Genomic DNA, 8039 nt, shown 5'->3' with positions numbered 1-8039 from the left:
GACTTACACAACTTTTACATAGCATTTTTACATTGTATCCATTTATACAGCTGGATATATACTGAAGCAATTTTGGTTAAGTACCTTGCTCAAGGGTACAACGGCAGTGTCCTTACCCGGGAATCGAACCTGTAACCTTTCGGTTACAAGCCCAGTTTCTTACCCACTGTGCTACACTGCCGCCCTTGTGCGGCTTTGTCCGTCTGATAGAAGTCCAGATAGCATTGACTGCAGTCCACACATACCCTGTGTGCTCTTTGGGAATGATCATATAAGCAAACGTCAGTATCTGATGCTGCTTCTTTGTATTTTATCTACCACACTATTTTTGGTTTCTGTTTCCCTTTAGAAAAGGTTTCTGAAGAGAAGCTGATAATGGCTTGTCCTGGAAAGTCCCCAGTGACCATCAGGCTCTCTCACACATACTACTGTTCTCTCTCACACATACTACTGTTCTCTCTCACACAAACTACTACACTCTCTCACACATACTACTGTTCTCTCTCAAACATACTACTATACTCTCTCACACATACTACTGTTCTCTCTCATACAAACTACTGTTCTCTCTCACACATACTACTGTTCTCTCTCATACAAACTACTATACTGTCTCACACAAACTACTATACTCACACATACTACTGTACTCTCTCACACATACTACTGTTCTCTCTCACACATACTACTGTTCTCTCTCACACAAACTACTATTCTCCCTCAAACATACTACTATTCTCTTTCACACATACTACTGTTCTCTCTCACACATACTACTATTCTCCCTCAAACATACTACTATTCTCTTTCACACATACTACTATTCTCTCTCAAACATACTACTGTTCCCTCTCAAACATACTACTATTCTCTCACACACATACTAACCTTCTCTAGAGAGTATAATGGTGTCTGTAGGAGTGTGAGGGAGTATAATGGTGTGTGTGAGAGGATGTATGATTTATGGCCTAAATTACCTCTCATACATGTGCGTGTCTGTGTGTGTGTATGTGTGTGTGTGTGTGCGTGCGTGTGCACATGTATGCATGTGCATGTGTGTGAGTGGGTGTGTACACATGTGCATGTTTGTGTGTGTGTGTGAGTGTGTGTGTGTGTACACACGTGCATGTGTGTATGTGTGTGTGTGCGTGTGTGTGCACATGTATGCATGTGTGTGTGTGTGAGTGTGTGAGTGTACACATGTGCATGTTTGTGTGTGTGTGAGTGTGTGTGTGTGTACACGTGTGCATGTGTGTATGTGTGTGTGTGTGTGTGTGTTTGCCAGCTTTTCCACACACCTGTTTTATGGCCATACAGCTCAGTCCCCCAGAGACCAGCTGCCGATGCAGTATCCACCCCCAGCCACCGGGTGGCCGTTAGCCATCATCTCCTTTCCTTACCTGAACCGTCTCAATGAGCGGCTCGTTTATTACTGATCACGCGCAACTGCGGGGGTGTGTGTGTGTGTGTGTGTGTGTGTGTGTGTGTCTCTCTGTGTAGGCAGCCACATTTGTTTTTTTCCTCTCTCTTTCTCTCTCTCAGTCATCCCTTATTTCTTGGCCTTGTGTCCTATTGCTCACCTGCTCACTCCCGGCCGTGTGTACCACGGTGGGGGGGCTTGGGGGGGCTTGGGAGGGCATTAAGGGCACTGAGGCCCCCTTTCCATTGCACAAAACAGTTCCGGAACCATCCGTACCCAGAGCTATCGGGACCCTCGGTAGTTCCCAGAATTGTGTTCTGGTTTCTGTCTTCACTGAATTTTGAGACTCATGAGCCTGAGGTGGGGGGGTGGGGGGTGGGGAGGTGAGGGCTGAGCTACCACACTCAAAAAGAGGCTGCTGTGCTCTCTCCCCCCCCCCCCCCTCTCTCTTTCTTTCTCTCTGTCTCTCTCTCTCTCTTTCTTCCCTTGTTCTCCCCCTTCATATTTCTTTTTTTTTTTGCACAATTGTTTACAATAGCACAGCCACGTTCACCGGTAACAGAATGCAGTCCATGTGTCTGTTCATTGATTTTGTAGAACTGTGCCAAGCTCATTATGATCAGTCTCCCTTGATCTACGGAGTGTGGCACAGTGGGTAAGGAACTGCGCTTGTAACCGAAAGGTCGCAGGTTCGATTCCCGGGTAAGGACACTGCTGTTGTACCCTTGAGCAAGGTACTTAACCGAAATTGCTTCAGTATATATCCAGCTGTATAAATGGATACAATGTAAAGTGCTATGTAAAAAAAGTTGTGTAAGTCGCTCTGGATAAGAGCGTCTGCTAAATGCCTGTAATGTAATCTATTGACTCACCGCTTGATTGCGGACAGTTACCTGGTCACGCGTTTGGCTACTGTTTAGCCATGGAGATGTTTGGGGAATTTCCCAGCTCATAGTTTTGTTATTTTTTTCAAACATCCATTAGGTAATTGTTAACTCTGTTGATAGGAAGGCGACCATTTACAAGAAATGGAAACCGAAAAAAAATTGGACAACATACCGTAAGCGATTTCATACTGGGTCTAACAAGAGTCTAGGAGAGTACAATCTTGATAGGGGGACCTCAAATTTGGGGTGTTGCAATATGCCTGTTTTGATGATAATCACAATATTCAGTAAATTATTCAGCTACAATATAGTGTGAAAGAACATTTCCTGGAAAAGTCGTATCTATTGGGGTTTTTTGGCTTTGTTATTTGTATAGCCCAACACAGAACAGCATTTACACATTTTCCTAATCTCAGTAATCCACTGACTGCTAATGCTAACTGCATGGAGCGGGTAACGGAGTGTTTTCCCTCATCGTGGGGCCAAGGCTTGTCCTGTCTCTACGCGGGCGTGAGCGGGGGCGGGAACAGCAGACAGTTTAAATTTAAATTTCCCTGCCCCCTTTTCTCAAAAAGGCAAAGGGGGAGGACATTTATTGCACGTACTTCCTTCTCGTGCTCGAGAAGCATGATAAATAGAAATCAGACATGCAGACCAAATTAGAATTTGGAAGAACTTCAAGACAGAAACACATCAAACACCGGAAAGGTAAGCACTGGATAATCAGGATAAACAGGCATGTTTTTGATATGTTGTTTATACAAATTAGTCTTAATTGTATTAATCTGCTGAATGGATAGTTAATTTGCTTAAGGATTAGATAAATATACACTTTATGACCAAAAGTATCTGGACACCCCTTGGTCTGGTGCTGTTTTTTGTGGTTTTGGCTTGGCTCCTTATTTCCAGTGAAGGCAAATCTTACAAATCTACAGCAAATAATCACATTCTAGATTGTTCTGTGCTTCCCCAACAGTTTGGTGAAGACCCTTTAAAAACTTGACTGTCCTGCACAGAGCCCTGACCCCAACCCCATTCAATACCTTGGGGATCAATTGGTAAGCCAAATGCTTGTCAGGCCTGATCGCCCTGTAAACACCTCACAGCTAGACCAATGAGGGTTTGTAGCTGGAGGGGAAGGTATCGCGTGTTCTCCCTTGGCTGGTGTGATTCAAAACCGGAGATGTTAGTTATTTTTCCTCTGTTCATAAGAACAGGGCACAATTATACTTCAGAATGCACTGGTTCCGTTGCCACGGGTTAGATATGAAGGCGCTGCTTCATATCCCGCTTAAAGCTGGCCTGAAACGGATCAGTAGCACTCTGGTTACTCTCCGTTCGTAAACGGGGCTATGCTGTCATCAGAGATATATCCGATCTGTCGCCGGACTGTCAATATTCCAATGGGAGCATCAGAATATTCACAAATACGCGGAACAACACACCCGATCTATCCGTGACTACAGCAAGAAAGCGTAACAGTTACTATGTTTTACTCTCGTGTTAAATCTGACTCCATTTTACATGATAATTTAAAATTTGGCTTTAACTATACGTGGAACTTGGGAGTGATTACACTCGACTCTATCTTGTGCCATTATTCCTCAATATATGCTCCCGGGTTTAGCATTATTGTTAAGTCTCAGTTCGGTGAAGAATCCAGAGGGTAGGAGGCTAACCACCATAATACATGCCTTCCATGCCTGGCTTACATGGATAGTGCATAGACAGTTATGAGCCCAGGGCGGTGAAGAATCTATCAGGCTCCTTAAGGCGAATTTGGGGAGAACCAGCGTACTACGCCCATGGGTCCTCTTATGCCAAACAACACCAGAACCGATCCCACCAATCCCTTAACAGGCAGATCGTGGTCACCTATCTAACTTGAAGACCCCACTACAGACGTTTACTGTACTAGACCCCTGATCAGTAGGTCCTAGTCAGAATTGCCCCCCTGAGTATTTAAACGGAATTTCGGCTGAAAAGAAGATAAAATGGATTAGAGTCATGAAGACCACGCAAGTTAAAATCAGAAGAATTTATTTAACAGGCAGGTAGGTTATTATCTTCAATTCCAAAATCAATTATAAAGGTTAAAAACAGAAATACAGAGTAAAAGGGTTCTTACCCAGCCTGTTTAGCTACACACAGAACATCGAGTATGCGCAGTGCGGGAAGTCGATTGCGATCTTCCATGGCTATCTCTACACAGAACACATAGCCTAGTATGTGTACTGAGGGAAGTCGATTACGATCTTCCTTGTCTGTCTACACGCAGCGCACATAGTATGTGCATGGTGGGAAGTCGATTACGATCTTCCTTGTGAATCTACACACACCACACAGATTATGTGTAACGTGGGGAAGTCGGTTACGATCTTCCTTGTCTGTCTACACGCAGCGCACAGAGTATGTGCACTGTGGGAAGTCGATTACGATCTTCCATGGTTGCTTTGTCTCCCTTCCTTTTAAGCCAAATCCCGCGTTAAATTAACCTGTCCGAATCATAAATCTCTAATTCTGGCCCCCACCATTTGGAGGAGGTTGTTAAAACAATTGGTGGGGAAATGGGGAAAAGGAGATGATTACCAGAGAGGACATTCCATTGTGTTAGGTTTTTCCTGAGTTATTGAAACTATGTTTTTACAAATTCTATTTGGTATGAAACATATTTCATTCAATTGCTATAATTTTCCTGAATATGTCCATACTAAACATGTCAAGTGGATGTAATATTATGGTGCAGTTGTCATGAAAATACCCTTTTGTTTAACCATTGTACATGCAATCCATGTTATTATTACATAATGCATAATACAATAATACAATGAAAACATGTGCATGGTTTGTACGGTTTTCTGGGGTTTGTAAATAGGATAAACAGATGATTTAAAGTCCAGATCCAGAAAAGAAATACAAAGTGTAATGTCAGAGGGGTCCATATGTGGGCAGTGTGGTACTGTCCCGTGTAGTGCCCCCACCAGGTGCCGGTCGCTTCACCCTTTACGACCCCAAAACACCCACACCCACAACCACAGACAAAGAGACTAGTTCCCCTTATCTTGGTTGTGTCCAGGTGGTAACATTCCAGAGAGCCAAATGGCCTGCCCATTCAGAGGAAGTCCGAGTGACTTATTGTTTTACCACAAGGCTCTCGGGTCCTTTGAAGTACACGCTGCGTCCCAGCATGCTGGCTCGTTCAAATGTCAGCCTTTTCTGGGTCCCAGTTTAATTTCCCTCTTACAGCCCAATCAGTGCCCGACCTCACTAATGCTATTCTGGCTGAATGGGAGCAAATCCTTGTCTTTTTTTATTTAAGTAAACATATATTTGTTTTGTTTTTTGCTAGCCATCATTTAGCACTGAAATCAAAGGACAGTTCAATTTCTTTCCTAGCAAAACACCTCCATTGCATATTGCATAGACAGCATATATAAACACATAAATATTAACGTTTTTAAAGGAGTGATTAAGGATCTATCTGATGGGGAATCGTTTTTCAAGGATTTTCATGTTTCTATAGACAGGCAGTAGTGTTTGAATCCTCTCTAATATCACATTGTTCGATTGTAAATATTCTGTTTTCAAAATATAATAGGGATGGCAGGTATGCCATCCTGCCATCTTATGCCATACCTATACAGCACCGAGAGTTTGGCACTTTTCAGGGTTCCCCACAGAAATAACCACAACAGCCACAGACACTCAGCCCTTAAAAACATTACATTCTGTACATTCTCACCCCATTTCAGCAGGCAGAATTCATAAACAACTTCACATGTCCACACAATAAATCCCCAAACGGGGCTTCTCCTTCTCCTTCTTCTCATTCTTATTTTTCCTGCCACCTATTCCAGTAACAACATGTCTCCCCATTGGACATTTTACTGACACCAGCCAAATCTTCACTTACACAACCCAATCAAAAACTTGCATACACACGCAAAATACCCATACCTTTTTACTCTGAAACATTTCCAGTTTAAACAGCTAGTCTGCCTGTGGCCTAGTGGGCAAGGTTACAATCTTGGGAGCATGGGGTCCTAGGTTCAAGCCCCGCTAGGAACATGTTTCTTTAACCTGCTTTTACCCTCACCAACTACTACTTCTCAATTATTGCTTTTGCACCATATCTACCTGCCGTTCACTGAACGTATACACTGGATTATGACGTACCGTCTGCATATTCAGTTATTAACTGGTAAGACTGGTAAGGATTGATTCCCGCCTCGCCTTCAGGCAGATCATTTCCTCTTTTACACTAACGTTTTCTTACGCTTACATTTGCTTTACCAAAACTCACTCACGGCCACCCATTTGCATTTCATGACGGCAAATGTATTCCTTTTATTAAAAAGTTACACCAGTTCACCACTGTGCCATTTCTACTAACTATATTTCTTCACTTGGCTACCATACAAAACCTTCTTATCAGCAAACGCCACGTTTCTACATTCATGTTACCTCGCCCTGTTCTCTACCTAGTCACATACAAACAATTACTACGTATGTACGATCTCCAACTCCACATTAAAACACTACATTTAAAATAATGTCTCACTCTAAATCATAACTACTCGTACTGAACATGAGAAAAGCACATCAGTGCATTAGATTCCACACATTACTTAACCCTCCACTTTAATAACTAATGCCTTATACAGACTGTTATATATACCATTCGATAAGGAAACTAAGCTCGCTCATGGTCACTTCATTTACTTCGCACTATAGTCTGTGATCATGTCAACCTTCACCTACATGCCCATTCTGCTAAAAACATATTGTTTCAACTACGCAATTTCATCATTCCTCCTCATTTCTCTCACACTGTTCTTATTTTCTCATATGCAAAGCCTGCTGGGACATATGCGCCTGCTCCTATTCTCCACTATCAAGTTTTCCAGTTCTAGCTTAGCAAAACAGCGAAGAGGATTCCTACCTGCAGATAAGACTATCAAAATGCCTTATAAACCTTACAAACACTGAAAGTGCATCTCCACGAAATAACAGACAACGGAGCAGGACAGAACAGTACACAAGTTGCGACCTAGGGAGCTCTAATTCTACGGGCTTGCTTGCTGATTCTTTTGTCAATCAAGGCTCGTTGGATGGCCGTCAAATCCGTGAGTACATACACTGGCCATATTTCACCTGCGTTTCTGATGCGTTTACACTTACGCCACCGCACCCTTTGTTACGGCCACTGTTTTACACATCTAATAAAAAACACGTTTTCAATGTACAAAAATGCCAAGTTACTCACACATACAAAACATACACCGTCTGTAACTCATTCATTCAGACTGCCAAAATCCAGGCCTGTCATTAAAAGTATTGATATCAAAATGACGCCAAGTTACGGTACTACAAACAATATAGGCTATCTTGCCTCACTGAAATTAAAAAAGATGTATTCCAAAGCAATGCTACCCAATATTTCCTCAATTCTTTCAAGTCACTTGGCCCTGTGTGTATAAGCATGCAGTACATGGACAGGCCAAACATATGTGTGGATGGCTTTCTCACAGTCAAGATTGATTGAATAGGCGTCTATATGTCCAGTTTGTATTGGTATGTATGTATTTCGCTGCCCAGCCTTTCTGTGAATGATTGTATGTTTCTTGGCATAAATGTCTGTTCGTAAATGTGAATGTAACATGCTGCGAGGGAAATGTCCCCATGGGGATAAAGAAGATCTTTATGTATATATGTACCATATGTATTTTACA

General features: G+C 42.6%; 1 long non-coding RNA gene across 1 annotated transcript; it reads left to right on the top strand.

The window, feature by feature from the left end:
- Positions 1-2860: 2860 nt before the first annotated feature.
- Positions 2861-5816, top strand: LOC135236381 (uncharacterized). The gene is made up of 3 exons (XR_010324569.1): positions 2861-3015; positions 3284-3365; positions 5771-5816. It is a non-coding gene; the product is annotated as an uncharacterized LOC135236381 (long non-coding RNA).
- Positions 5817-8039: the final 2223 nt, after the last annotated feature.

Source organism: Anguilla rostrata, chromosome 1, assembly GCF_018555375.3.
Source record: "Anguilla rostrata isolate EN2019 chromosome 1, ASM1855537v3, whole genome shotgun sequence".
NCBI lineage: Eukaryota > Metazoa > Chordata > Actinopteri > Anguilliformes > Anguillidae > Anguilla > Anguilla rostrata.
Note: the sequence above shows the minus strand (reverse complement) of the source record. Positions and strands in the feature narration are given on the sequence as shown.